This window comes from Tubulanus polymorphus, chromosome 8 (assembly GCF_964204645.1).
Source record: "Tubulanus polymorphus chromosome 8, tnTubPoly1.2, whole genome shotgun sequence".
In the NCBI taxonomy this organism is placed as follows: domain Eukaryota; kingdom Metazoa; phylum Nemertea; class Palaeonemertea; order Tubulaniformes; family Tubulanidae; genus Tubulanus; species Tubulanus polymorphus.
This window is the reverse complement of record NC_134032.1, coordinates 2,742,279-2,758,234: the sequence shown is the minus strand read 5'-3', so window position 1 is coordinate 2,758,234 and position 15,956 is coordinate 2,742,279. Positions and strand designations below refer to the sequence as shown.

The window sequence follows — 15,956 nt, the reverse complement described above, 5'->3', positions numbered from 1 at the left end:
TTTCGATTTTCTCTAACCAATTATAAACATGTCCTCTGATTCCGTAATGATCTAATTTTAATTAAAGCTTATTAATATCTAAGGAATCAAAGGCCTTCGATCTTCGATAAATCCAGGCAAACGCCCAATGAATAATATTTGTTTTCTAAATTGTTAAATATATTGCCAATAAAGTCTATTATTGCATGCGTGGTGGGGTGATTGGGTCTGAAACCATATTGTGAGGAATTCAGAATACAATAGGCTTACTTATCTAAAAAGGAAAAGAGACGCATGTGCACAAGTTTTATTAATATTTTGGATAGTACTGGTAGAAGTGAAATTGGACGATAGTTATTGAAAACTTGTTTGCTACCCGTTTTATGAAGAGGGATGACTGTGGCTATTTTCATGTTAGCGGGGAATACACCTTGGACTACGAATTGACTAACCATCGACTCCTGAGTGTCCTTGAACTTTGAGGTTCGTTTGAGGTCCATAAGCCGGCATCCCTGGAATCGTCATGGACTCTAAAAACTATTCTCTTCGTTTTAGATTCCATGGTATAAAATTCAGTTTAAGTCGTAATGTATTTAGGTTTTCCATCCTCTTCTTGGGGAGGTAAATAAAACAGTTGTTGTCCCAAATTCGAATTACTAGAATTATCACAAACAATGCTGGATCCAACTCTTGGGTACGATCCCCAGTGATATATGATATATATAGTGGCTATACAAACTATGTCTATTATGCAATCACTCGGCATTACACACGTGTAAATGCTTCTTCAGCTCGGTCAATTTTCATTTGAATGTTTGTGCAGCCCTGTTTCTGCCAGTACCTTCTAAAACAGCAAAAATGCATATGTCTCATACATATACATTTAACGGCTCAGTTTTATAGACTGGTATTTACTTGAAGCCAGGGATAAACTCAATTGAAAATGAATTTAGTTAGCCCCCAGGTAAAAGTTGATACCCAGTCTTTAAAACTGGCCCAGGATATTAAGTATTAATTGCTCATGATTGCTTTATAGTTTATAAAATGATGATTAAGTGAGAAACTGTGAATATGAATTATGATTGTCATACCAATAGTAGAATGAGGGTACATTAAGTACTATTTGTTACGATACATGCCATTGTACCTTTCGATCGACTCATGCTTTCACGACATTGCATTAAATATGACGCTCTCCTTTCAATATCCATCTTGTTAAAAATTGGATAAGTGAGTTCATGCGTATCCCTTGAATATCCACAAAAACATCCACTTTCAATAAAGAATATTAAATGATGTCTGATATTTCATCGTAACATTCAGTATCACAGAATGTGAGGAATCGACATATGCAGCCAGATCTAAAATTACATTTCAGATTTGAGTATAGCTGCGATTGCAGTGCGCGTCCAGTAATGATTTGTCGATTTCATACACACAAACACATGCATTGTCAATTCTTGAAAAATCTGTAAGGAAACAATAGAAGAAAAAATTGAAAATTTGCCTAAAATTTTTTATCAATAAATTTCAATAGCCTAGCCCAGTCGATGATCCAAACTATCTTACATTTTAGATTGAATAATGTTATATCCGAATGATGTATATTGTATAAATGGCTGAGCTATGAATGGAGTTTATTTGATTCAACTTAAGACATGAGCTAGGCCTATATCGATGCAATATCAATATGCTCTAATTAGAGTATTAGGCTACAATAATGCTGGTATCGGGCTACTAGCCTACGTGGATATTAAGCTAATGCTCTTAACGCGGGTATCCAGCTACAAGCCTACGTGGGTATAATTGAGCTACTAAGTAGTCTTATGCGGGTATCCAGCTACTGCTCTAAACGCGGGTATCCAGCTACTAGTCTAACGCCGGTATCAGGCAACTGTTGCTCTAACGCATGTATCAGACTACTGCCCTAATGCTGGAATCAGGCTACTGTCCTAATGCTGGTATTGAGCTACTAGTCTAACGCCGGTATCAGGCAACTGTGGTTAGTGCAGGCAACGATAGAATTATGATTTAACATTTCCCTACGAAAACATAACGATATCCCGTCAAACACTACAATGTCTTGAATGGTGCCACATCCAAAGCACATAAATCCATCCTCAATGTAAATGTGCAACAATGCTAAATAAGCATGCCACGCAAATCTGAAAGGTGCATATGAAAAATTCTTCATTATTTCTTCAGAGCTACACCCATAATCGTGTAGGCGCCAGCGGAAGTTATTGTGATATGAATGCAGTGTGGTTCCATCTGACACAAAATATTGCATATAGTCTTTGAAAACAGAATGGCACACAAGATACTCGCCCATATTAAGCAAACCGACCGAGCATCCGTCAAAATTCAGAATATCATTGCAGTTTGGACATTTTGATGAAAATAATTTACAAAATTTAATTCTATCCCTCAAGATGAGTGGAACCACAGTTGGTGGTTGCGTATGCAGAACTGTATCGAGAGGATAGCTACACTTACAATTTACGTCTAACGGCTTAAAATTAGGATCACCTTCTAGTGGATGCTATTTGTGATCACCGAAATATATTTTAGAAACAGACAAACACTGTCCCATGTTCACCTTGACTAGTTCAACATTCTCTCTGAGAAGGACTCGAATAACATCCCGAATATCTGGTACGACATCGGACTCATTATTAATAGATTGTGCAACATGTCGACAATTTTCTTTATTCTTGCAGCAGGTTAAGCATTTTAATGTCCAATTCCGTTTTGATTTTCTCTTAACTATTGTAATGGCTCCATATGTTTCTCCATCAAATCCGATACATTTGTTCCATTAATATGGACAATATTCTGAAGGAAAGCCACATTATGTCAATAAACTAGAGATATAGATATGATCACATTAGTTCGTGTGACTCGACTGGAGGACACATCAGTTCGTGTGACTCGACTGGAGGACACATCAGTTCGTGTGACTCGACTGGAGGACACATCAGTTTGTGTGACTCAAATGGAGGGCACAACTGTTCTTGCGATTCGATTGACGATGGTTTAGCATCCCCAAGACTACTGAGATATAAGAAAAATAAAAACAAATTTTCTCGGCTAAAAATGATACTAAAAAGAACCCGCAGTTTAGTGCATAGGACAATTTATTTATTTCAGAGATAAATTGCAACAATGTGTACAATATGAAAGATAATACATAATGTTGTAGAAAAATCACACGTGTAAATGTGAAAAATCAAAGGCGTAAATGTGAGAAATCACACGCGTAAATTTGAAAAATGGCACGTGTAAATGTAAAAAAGATAACACGTGTAAATTTGAAAAATTCACACGTATGAATTTGTAATTCACACGTGTAAATTTGAAAACCGTGTTAATGTGAAGAGATTCACACGTGTATGTGTGCTAATTTTCATGCGTTAATTTAAAATTGTTAATTTCAATGTAATAACGCATGAAAATAATCATGTCAATCGGAGAATTCGTGCATGGTAATACAAAAATGTTCCGTCATGAGTCATGGAATCTCCACACATGATGATTTAAATATGATAATCCTTAACATCTTTGGTTCATTTTTTATACCTTTTTACACAATGTTGTCTTCATATAGTTCATGTATGATCTTTTCACTTTTTTACATAAAAAATAACCCTAATTGAAACCTATTTTAAAGAATTAATCAGGGAATGTAAACTATCTTTGATTGTTCTGCATTAGACTGCGAAAGTTGGATAGGAATCTATGTGGGTTTTTTGCCATGCCCGGGAAGTGATGCTAAAACCCCAGTTAATTTTCAGTCATAATTACAATCTGGAAATAAAATATCAATTTTCATTTAATCTTTTATGTAAGTATAAGCAGGGTTTGTTTGTGGAGGGTAAACTCGAAATCTACGGTGACTCTGTGACTCTGAAATCTTGATTGATATGAATATTTAAGCTAGGAAATGCTGAAAATCATTGTGTTAAACGGGTTCCATCTCTAACAGAATCGTATCAACTCGAAGGTTCCACTGGAATCAAAATTTTACCTCTTTTTTAACATTTTTATACGAACCTGTTAAAAATAGGCAAATTGGCTGCGACTATCGAAAATTGCTTCCAACGTGCCTTAAAAAATAGCTTGAAAATGGTATAAATCTAGCTTGAAATGGCTTGAATTTCACCTGAGCTTGAGACAATGAACCCTGGTTATGTGTTTCTCCGTATCGCGTTTATTCCTTGTTGGAAGCAGTACTTCTAGCAGTTTAACAGTTTTCATGAACGTCAGTTTCCCATTAAATTTAGGTGTTTATGAATGTCCTCAGGGGAAGGAAGTTCAACGGGTCCTTTACAACAAACGCTTTGCAGCAATACATTTCTTGCCATGTGGGTGATTTTTTCAGACCACTCTGAATGGATGATTTTGGTCAGCATTTCCCAGTGATGAATGGGTGTGGAATCTTCTTCAACCTCCATTGTCCACACCATATACATTTTTAAGTCAATCACTCTGATTAGGTCATATTTTATTTACATTATGCTCTTTATACTATGGCACCTCCTGAAATGTTTGCTAATTGCTATCACTTTAAGCTAGATCTTATGGACAGGGCATGGTCATAGTCCTTAATATAAAAATCGTCAACCATTAGAAAGCTACAGGTCTTGCACATTCTAGTCAAAATAACCTTTTATCACATAAAAAAGTTACAGGATGGCCATCTTGTAAATATTGACGCAATTCTTCTAATGCTGGTGGGTACAGGAACACATATATTGTTCAAGATAATTGATCAATTTGCTTGTGTGTGTCTGACAATATATATATCAGTTAGAAATTTCAAAATTAGGTCACACTGATTGTCGCTGTACAGTTGCGATGGTACCTGGTACATCGGCTGTAAGAACTGTGAGAACATTCCCTTGATCTCCTCCATTGTCTTGAGAAAAGTCATGTCATTTGTGGAAGCTTGGTTCACCTGATCCCGGTCGGTCAACTGCTCCGCAGTCCTTGCGTGCTCGACTACCTTCCCGTACATGTCAGGCCTCATCATCATTACGTCTAACCTGATCGCCCTGTCCAAGCCGTTGAGGAAAACAACCAATTTGTCCCTGACTGATTTTTGAGCCAGTCGGTCTACCTGCTCCATCATTGACTGACTCCCCTTTCTTCTGCCGAAACCCGGAGAAGACTCTTCTCGGAGTTGCAGACTGTCTGACTCGAAGAGTTCTTTGAAGGAATGTATGATGCTAGTAAATTTAGTTGATTAATCTATTACTAAATCGTCATAGAACCGTCTAGCTGAACCCTCCAAATACTGAAACATAAAATTTGGCATTGGTCGTCCGTCCAACCTCTCGAGTTTGCTACATTTTCTAACAGATGAAGTGAGGCCGTCACTCATCAATGTAGCGAATTGCCCCTTGTGGAGTGGTGGTTTTTGTAGACTAAGGAGTGTGGTATCTTCTTTGACTTTCTTTTCTTTATGATAACGCCGCGACATGTAATTACCAAAAACATTAGCTTTGGTCGTTAGAGTCTGACACAGTTCAGCAGCAAATTCAGCAACATTTCTAACAACCACAATGCCATCTAGATGTCCAATATGCTTTGCTGACGTTGCTGCGGTATAGAAAGTTGACACCCATGATTCGGAGACCAATTTTCCCAAGGGACCAAAGACTTGGAATTGTAGACGAGCTTCGCTGTTCACAAAATTAGTTAAAAGGTGGCACCTACCTATTCAACAAAAAAATCTTAATCCCTTGTCCATGTCGTTTTTATTGGGTATATAGGTTCTAAGTAAGTAGATTTAGCGGTTTTTGTGGGTTTTGCATAAATTATGCAACTAAGCAATCAAAGATGGCCGCCATATTTTGAAATAACCATAATTTTCGTCACATCGTCCTGAGGCAAAAACCGTAAAGTTTCCAAAGTCTCTGTTTATAACGCATGCTCATCAGGATGTGTTGGGGAGATCCTCTAAGTCCAGAAATTGGTCGCGTGCGCATGCATCGCTACATGTGTATTTTTTCCTAAACTGGGTCATGTCAGAACTCTGAAACATAGAACTATAACGGAATGAACCTGCGTGAAATTTTGTGCAGCGGGAAGACACAGTTTGTTTGGTCAGAGGATCATTTGTATTTTTAGGTATGACAGGTGGTCAAGTGGTCTTGCCATAAGCTGAGAATCTAAGGTATATATCGGTATATTAAAAAGGATGAATGTATTTTTCTGCTACACATTCTGGATTTGAACCTAGGCTTAAGCATTTAAAAGTAAATCCTGGGGCTATCAAAGTTCATTATTTCATGTTCGGGATGTTGTAACTTTTTTACTCGGCAAACAATAACCCAGCGACACTTTAATCATCAAAGTTCATGTCGTAACGCTTGAAATACAATCAGTAATTTTCGAGTTTCGAACCTGATAGCGCCCCTTATAAGATGAACAGCGTAAATAAGATCAATACTTTTACGGGATTCGAACCTAATGGAAACTACAGCGACTATTAGTCATTAGAGTTGACATGCAGTTCACATGTAGTGCCGCATGCGCAATGTGCCGATTTCTCGACTTAGAGCAATTCCAGCACTGACTAATGCGCATGCGTTAGGTAGAAATGGAGACTTGGGAAACTTTACGGTTTTTGCCGTCCTCAGTCGATCAAACTGATTCTTATTTGACTAATTTCAAGTAGACATGTATATAAACTGCATGAAACTCTTCGTTTTTTATGTAGGATCACTTAATTTCATAAGACTTTAGAATTTTGTAAATAATCAACAAAATATTAAAATTTTTTTCAAACCTTTATAAGTTCCAACCAAAAGTTTCCAATGTATTTTATGCCTTTAAAAGGGTTTCGTGCAGTAGAATAGTTTGTACTTGAGCTACATTCCAAATTTTATGAGGATACCTTGAAAACTACACAAGTTACAGTGCAGCAAAAAATTTTAATATATCAAAAATTACAAAATTAGAATATAGCTGCGAAGCAGCGATAACGGGTTTTCTGAGCAGGCGTGCTATTCATAGTTTGAAAAGTGGATAATAGAAATATATCAATACGGGATACGCATTTAACGTGTCAAGTCACACCAATGCGGTTTAACATAACATAATTTATAGTTATAGTCAAATTGGGGGTTACTCGGGTCGTTTAGTTGTCTGCGGAGTCGAGTAGATTGGTTACCCGTCTGTAACATTGGTTACGGTAATGACTCGTCAGCTTGATGAGTTGAATGTATTATGATTGTGCGCCACCTGCATCTTCCGAAATAATGTTCATATAATTATTTGAAGGGAGGATTGAAATCAATCATCAACGTACATCTGAATATGTAATAGTCCTTAGTAAGTTTCTGTTGCAGAGGGCATAGAAAAGATTTTGAAATTATTTAATTAAAATATAAATTTTATTTACGAAAAATAAACTATTATGGTCAGTACAAATTGAAAATTCATAGTGTATTTTTAAGAACAAGCTTACATAGCTTTCAGAATACATCACGTACATTTGAATTTTATAAGTGATGGGTAAAAATCAACGTGTGACAGAAAAAAATGTAGTTAATTATTTAACAATATCGAATGTGCTCTCTTTTTAAACTCATGGAGTGATACGCAAATTATCACATGGCCTGTATTAAAAGATAGAACATACAAGTTGGATATTTATAAGTCGAAACATGTGAACAGAAACTAAAACTTTGATTTCAGTGACCAGTATCGAATTACACAACGACAATTGGCTTTAAACTCAACAAACATTATTAAAGAATGTTTCAAACAAAATGCTTTATATAACCACATGAATAAACTTGTTTTACAAAACAAGAAAGTACATTTTGAACTTTTGAATGGTCGAATCCCATTTATTCACAGTAACCTGTGATGTGGCGATCCTCGGAGCCATCATTCTTGATGACGTCACTAACAAGTGGTCACGGCCGTCGCGTGCACTCATTTCTTTGAAAATCTAGCTTCCTCGCGGAGCGGGACCTGGTGACGCTGCGGCCCGCCCCCTTCGCGCTGAGAAGTATCTTATTCCCAGTCAGCAAAGACAGGTTCTAAAGATCATAGAGTGCATCGCTGGAGGGTTTCCAATCCAATTTGAGTTGGTGCGGTGGCGCACTCAATGCAGAAGTTTTTGTGAATTTTTCAGTCAGCGACGGACGTTTATCGTTGTAAGTGATGTAATATGTAAAAAAATGCAGGGAAACCTATCTCAATTTGTTTTTAGCAATGCAGCGGAACTAATAAGGAACATTTTGATATATAAAATGACTATAGTACACTATCCCTGATGGAATAATAAGCTCCACTCGACAAACTCGTTCCCGTGCATTTTTATCTCTCTGTTTCACACACACAGCCCCTCTACCATCAATGCCTAACCCCTGTTCGACCAACTGTGGGCGTTTTCCTTTGAAACATAAGCCTTATTGTAAAAGATAAGCATTAATCTATGTTAATGCTGCATCTTTATCATGAAACCTAAGAAAGATTATTCTATTATTTAGGCCTATTCAAATTTTCTGTCCACTACCACGTGGAAATAAGACCCAGTCAAAATTGTGCATCACGCTTTGACGAAGAAATTGGTTCTAGGCTATAAATTTTACGACTCAAACGAATCTTTTCCTCAACAAAGCCGCTTTTAGTTTGATGCAAAATGAAATTTGCTTTTAAAATGTGTAACTAGGCCTAATCAAAAGGATATTTCAAAAGCAAACTTTGCCAGGCCAAGAGCCATATTGAATTCAATTTCTTCCGAACCATTATGCCTCTTTCATCATAACATTATTTATCCTATTTCAAGATCTTAGGCCTACAAGTAGAGAGAGGGCCTACGTTGGGTTCAAATCGGAATTTTAAGATTTATTTCATTTAATTCCAGGTTTTCACTGTAGATTATCAAAGACATGTGGCGTTTTGGGAGTTCATAGTTGTTTGATAATCCATCATTTGTAAGTGTAAGGCTATTTGAGGGATTCGAAACCGACATTTTGTAAATTTTTTAGCTTTATTACGTTTAATTCCAGATGTTTATCATGACACGTTTCATTTTGGGGGTTTGTCAGCGAGTTGGTATGCTGTCGGCAGAAGTAGTTTGATAATTCGTTTCATGTAAGTAAACAGCAATTTGAAGGATTCGAAAGCGAAATCTGTATTGTGAATTTTTTAGTTGTATTTTGTTTGATTCTAGGTGAATAGGACATGATTCATTTTGGGAGTTTGTCCGGGAGTTTGTATACTGTCAAATGAAGTTTCTTCGTCAATTTGTCGTATGTAAGTATCAATCTTTAGGTTATATAGGCCCTCATATATAATTCCTCAGATTTATTTTAATTTATTCCAGGTTGTTATCAGAAAAATATGTACTTTATTTCATAGGTTGGTCTTTGATTGAAAACTAAAAATGGATGATAGTTCTAAATTTGATGTTGATTCACATGACAGGCTATACAACCTTTTATACAGATATTTACCTTATCAATATAAACATGTATTTGCCATTTGCCATACAATTCAGAAAAAAAATTTCCCGTCCAAATTTTGAAACATCATTTGACTCAATTTTTCCTCCTAGAAAATTGCTTTAGCTCATTCCAATGTTCGCAGTAAAAGTGAATATAGCATGTATGATTCCCATCCATCAATTTTGTCTTGTTTCGTATTTTTAGCGAAAATCTCGAAAAAGTCTGACGTCGAGGCAGGTGGTGGCCAGACAAAGACATATTCTTGGGAAATATTTAAAGACGCATGGCAAACACACTTATTGTTCAATTTTTTCCTATCTTCATTTTGAAATTGAAGTATTGTAATAAACTATTGATTTATTTTTGTTGATCAACGCAACTAGTTTTGTTGTTTTCTTTCTTAATTTACATTTGAATTGGATGGTCATCTTGCGTAGGAGTCAGTTTGTCATCGAAGCAATACAGTCTAACTTGTTGACGTCTCAGATGCAGTGAGTATTGAGTTGCGCTGCTGCGATTGTTACCTGAATAATGCATTCCCCGATAGAGCTTTTTCTCACCGGAATTCATAGACAGAAGGATTCTTCGAGCACCTAGCAAGTCCCCTGTGCCTACCAAAGTGTTCTTCAAGAGGATCCTGGCAAAATGTGTTGTTAAAAACAAAGGACACTCCATTGTTAAGTAAATATTTGGTTGCGCCAATGAAACCCTTCACTGACAAAACATATTGTACATTTTTCAAAAGACCGGATAAAAATGTAAATTTGTCCAAAAAGAGTTGTTATTACCAGTTGTTTAGATGCCTTCATACGTCTATCTAGATAAAAACATTTTTTCCTTCTCAGCTTTTGTATATTCTGGTCTCTGTCCTCATCAATATGACTGTCCGTATGTTTAGATCTGAGAGTAGTGTTGCCGCATAACAAAAATCCGCACAATCCAAATAATCATTTGAGATTTCAGTCCAACATTGTAAACGCATAATGAATGAAAGAATCAAATATATATATAAATATATATATATATATATATTTACATAGGTAGAGTAGCGGGACGTCTATCTAAAACCGATAAATGGGGTGTAATTTTAAAACCAATAAATGGGGTGTTTATCATATATATATATATCCCATAGTGTCAAATGTCCCTCTTCGTGGTTTCGTACTGACGTCCCGCAACTAGAATCATATCGCATTTACGATATATATATGTCCCAAAGTATCAAATGTCCCTTTTCATGATTTTATACTGACGTCCCGTAACTTGAACAATGACGCATTTGAAACCAGTGCCATATGGAAATCCCGTAGTATGTAGTCATCGACTCCACCTAAATAAGTAGGTAGAGTCGAGTTGAATATCGATAGTACAGGTATATCACTTACTATCATCTCAATTTTGCATGAAATCACTCAGAGATATGCGCTGTGCTGCTAGGACCAATTTAGACCATCCAAAATACGACGAGCAATAATAAGACCTCAAAAATGTTTTACGTGAAACGCTTTCAACTTGAATGCAGAACATTCAATCATAGCTATCTCATGCATGTAGTACGTTCTTCGGTTGTGATTGTCGTTTTACTTATTCCTTAATTCGTACACTTCTTTTCTAGACATGACGAGGGCTGGCGAATTTTTTGGTTATGAGCTTTTTTAAAATAAAGTTGCATATCACCTTCTATATCTATTTTCAGAGTAGACCTTCATTAATAATCATGCTCAATCTAACTATAACAAACACAAAAATTTTGATAGGTATTCATTTTATTTCATTCGTAATTGTACATGTAATTCATTTTATTTCATTCGCAATTCATTATGTTACTCATTTTATTTTATTAGTAATTTAACATGTTACTCATTTTATTTCATTCGTATTTTACATGCTACTCATTCTATTTCATTCGTAATTTTACGTTACTCATTTTATTTTATTCGCAATTTTACATGTTAGGCCACACCAAAAGAAATCCCTGTTTCTCGGCCCAACCGACCCAATATTTCGTCGTTTCAAATAATCATTTTCAGAAAAAATGTAATTGCCTGCCGACCCTTTTTCAACATTTTGGGTGAAATAACTTTTTTCAAAAAATATATATGCAGCCGACCGACTACCAAATTCTCCATTCTTGTTAATTCTTGTAAACATTTTTTCTTTTTAATCAAATCGTGATGTCGGCACCGAGATCAACACCATAAAAATATTATATTGCATCGGATATAACAATTTGATTCTGGAAATGGTGCAGCCATGCTCAGACAACTTTGCTAATCGGACATCGATGGCGACCTTGGATTGTAAAATTCCAGGATTTCCGTGAAATATGTTCAAAATATATCTGTATAGATTGTGCAATAGGTTTTATAGGTTGTATAATTGTACAAACACCTCAATTATTGTAGTCTACTAGCTGTTAATCATGTTCCTGACTAAACATTTGGTCCAATAAAAATTATTTACGGCGATCTACCCTAGAATGTCGCTGAAGACGACTGATGCCCCCACATCAGGTGAAACGCCTGAGTGTAAGATACACCCCAAGCGTATGTCGACCTATTTATACAGGCAGGAAATTTCACAAAGTTATCTTGTACCATTTATGAACAAGGAGCCCGGAAATTGAAAATACAAAACAGCTCTTCGTGACCTTGACCTTTGACCCTACAGAACACGAATGTAATCAAGTTACTCACAGTCTCTTGGAAAACCCATCCAAAAAAGTAACCAAATTAACTCAAACCGTCTAGAGATAGAGCCCGGAAATGAAAAATACATAACAGCTTCTAGTAACCATGACCTTTGACCAACAGGACCCGGAATCTATTCACTTACCCACGGTGTCTAGGATAACCTATCCATAGAATTTCATTAAGTTATCTTAAACCGTTTTTGAGTTAGAGCCCGGAAATGAAATTTACAAAATGGCTTCCTGTGACATTGTCCTAAGACCTACATGACCCAAAATCTAATCAGTTACTAACCTCATATAGTACAACACAACTACATGTATAGAATTGGAAGGAAATCTGTCATAGGGTTAAGGTGCCAGGGCAAGGAAACCACTGCGAACAGACGCCAAAGTGAATACAGTGCCACCACAACGTGTTGTTCGGCATAAACATTCTCTACCTACCTACCCATTTTGGTGATTGCCCCGTCCGAGAAACAGGATTTCTTTGGTGTGGCCTTACTCATTTTATTCGTAATTTTACATGTACTTCTGGGGAAGCATTTGCTTTCCAGACAAATAATTATGTGTCCGAGTTCTCAACTGATTGACGCTTCTTCCATTTAATTTTTCTTTGAGCTCATTCAAAATGCAACCTGGCGCTGCTTTCCTCTTCTTGAGGTATGGTATTACAGCTTCAAAAAAACCTCATTTTTATCATCACTCCATCTACGCTTTACTATAAAGAAATATATGTGAAATAATTCCAATCACCTAAAATGACCATGAAACTCAACACAAAGGAAACTAGGGGTCCAGATACACCATGCCTACTTGGAAAGGCTTTCAACAATCCAACCACCATTTCAATATTCAATTCCCCTGGTGACCATATACTAAAACCAATGATCGTGAAACTCACCACAATCATAGAACATGTCAGCAGCTACAATTTTGCAATTGATTGTGATAACAATACATGCCTCAGTACCAATATAATATGGAAATACTAAAGGCGCTTTTATGAAATTGAATCTGATTCGGATTAGCTAATAGATGTCTTTAGCCTGCAGTCGAAGAGGACGCCACTAATCGCCACTAACTTGCAGGCCGAGCAAGTGAGTCGATTTAATAAATCAATTTACTTAATCGTTTCCATAAACGAGTTGATTTACCAAATCGGATTCACTAAACCGCGTGCCATAAACGTGAAACTTAAATCGATTTACAAAGATTCAGTTTCGTAAAAGCGCCTTAAGTTATTCTACTATTCAACGCCCCCTGGTGACCATATGCAAATCCCAATGACCTTGTAACTCACCTCTACCTCCACCTAGAACATGTCATGAGCTACCACTTAACAATTGATTGTGGTGACAAAAAACGCTTAGATATTAATATAATATTGAAATTCTAAGTTAATGTATTATTCCAAACACCCTGGTGGCCATATACCAAAAACCAAAGACTTTGAACTCACCAAAATCATAGAACATGTCATGAGCTTCAACTTTGTAGTATTTTTGATCAGCCAATTATCACGCAATTGGCGGCCATTATGGTATCATCAGTACTTATGCGTAGGTGGAAAAAACCACATTATGTTGATACCTAAGCATATTTGGTTACCACAATCAATTACAAAGTTGAAGCTCATAAGTACTGATGACAACAAAATGGCCGCCAATTGCGTGATAATTGGCTGATCAAAAATACCTGTCTCAGCTACAGAACCCTATCCATAGAATAGCCACCCAAATTTCAATGAAAAATGGCAAACCAGTAGGAAGCTACATGACTCCGAATTCAATATAAGGGCGCCTGTGATTAGCTCCACATCCCAACAGGTGTTGAAAAACAGATTAGGCCACACTAAGTAATAGTAATACCCTAGTTTCTCATCAGATTTTTTCTGGAAAGTGACAAGGGCGGCCAATTATATTTCTATTGTTATTCTTAAATAAAAAAGTTGAAATAGAGACTTATGGAAAAGATGCGGGAGAGAATTTCTTTTTACCAGTGCGAAACGAATAGCAAGTAATGCAAGTAGAACATACCGGGGTATGCAAAAAACTTTATTGAGAATCCAAAGCTCCCTAAACCTATAAAATCAAACTATATTGTCTCATTTAATCGAGACTGAGACAATCATTTTCGCTATTTGCATCCTTCCTCGAAATGAAGTAAGATGAAGCAAACCCTGCCGGTTATATAGCTGACTAACATATTATATGTCTCTACCTCCAGCATCTGTTTTAGTATATGTTGGCACAATAACTGTAAGGAAACAATATAATTTGTCTTTTATTTTTCTAAAATGAAAAACGTTACAGGAAACCAATAGGGCCCGATAGATTTTGTATGGACTCGGCAGCATCGTTCAATTCAATCACCGTTAACATCTACGGCCTGCACTAGTCCGTTGAATACGGCGCTCGAGGCGGACGACCGCTAAATCGCTGGCGACTATATCAAACATGTTGTCGCCCAGTGTGCCCCCCGCTTTAAAGTCTTTTCTTTACCGAGCGAGGATTAGTGCACGTGTCACTCTGGTGATTTTTTCCCACTTCATGAACTATAAATAATACATCAGCTTGAACATATAAAGCTCGAACTAAGGTTTATATTCACGCGACAGGCCAGATGGTATTTTAAAATTAAATTCACACCTGCTTTTCGAAGGGACCCTGCCAGGATTTTATTTTTACAAATTTTCAGCATGATTTTTCCGACCCGGCAGCTGCACAGAAACAAGGTATCCATTTTTTATTGTGTAAATCATGAAATGTGAAAGGTTACAGAAGCTCGCTGCAGTCTCCCAGGTAGGCTAATCATGGTTTATTAATCTAGTCCACTCACAGAAAAGAGTAAAACAAAGAAACGCCTACCGTTTAAGGTCTGGATCCTGAGTCTTTTAGTGAAGTCATCTGTCACGTACGCTTCCTCTTCGACCTCTAAATTAACACAAATACAGAACAACATTATTTAGTTGCTTGGAGGAACCAAACAAACGACATTGTTTGAACATCCAAGGCTAAAGCATAGATGTTAAATTAATTTCTCGAAATTAATTTATGAAGACTATGGGTCAAGGAACACCTTGCCCACTTGGGTCGCAGTTTGAAATGCTCAACAATCACTAAATTTGAACGCAATGGGCAAAAAATGAACTAGGAAATCATTATTCAAATATCTTATATCAATATCATATTATTCACCTTCATCATCAGAGTCTAGCTCTGAACTTGAAGACTGATCTGAATGTTCCTCTGGCAAATAATCATAATCATCACCACTATCATCGTCAAGTTCGATACCAGAAAGGACATGAACACCCGATGAATCCTCAGAAAACGTCTCTGCACCATCGGATTCGCTGGGTTCTGATGTTGAATTTTCATTGTTGACGTCATTTCTGTCAGCTAACAAAACAAGGACAGGTCATGTGAAGTTCAGAAATAATTTTTGAATAGTTAATTAAATAAATAAGCCCGAATCCTACCCGGGATTTCTTACAATAGGCATATGTTATGGCCCATAACAGGTGATTCTAGGACAATTGCCCCCGCCTAAGTAACTTTTAACCCTAAAGTAGCACAGATACTAACTTCTGATAAATTAGACTAACCAACTTAGAACTAACTAAATTTAGACTAGCTAACTAACTTTAGCTAAACACTAAAACTGATTCCAATAATTTTGTCACTAATAAGTGGACTAACTAAGTTTCCTTTGATATCGTAAGTGGATTATAATTACTTGAGGATTGTTTGTAAGGGTTTTGATCTGCTCAAGTAAACTAAAACTAATTTGAATGAATTTCTAAGTAAAGTTGTTGT

General features: G+C 36.5%; 2 long non-coding RNA genes across 2 annotated transcripts in view; both read left to right on the top strand.

The window, feature by feature from the left end:
* The window catches only part of LOC141910181 (uncharacterized), an 80,521-nt gene that overhangs the window by 19,756 nt on the left and 44,809 nt on the right, over positions 1 to 15,956 (top strand). The window lies entirely within an intron of this gene.
* On the top strand, positions 8,135 to 9,208 carry LOC141910250 (uncharacterized). The gene is made up of 4 exons (XR_012619883.1): positions 8,135 to 8,150; positions 8,864 to 8,933; positions 9,009 to 9,093; positions 9,173 to 9,208. It is a non-coding gene; the product is annotated as an uncharacterized LOC141910250 (long non-coding RNA).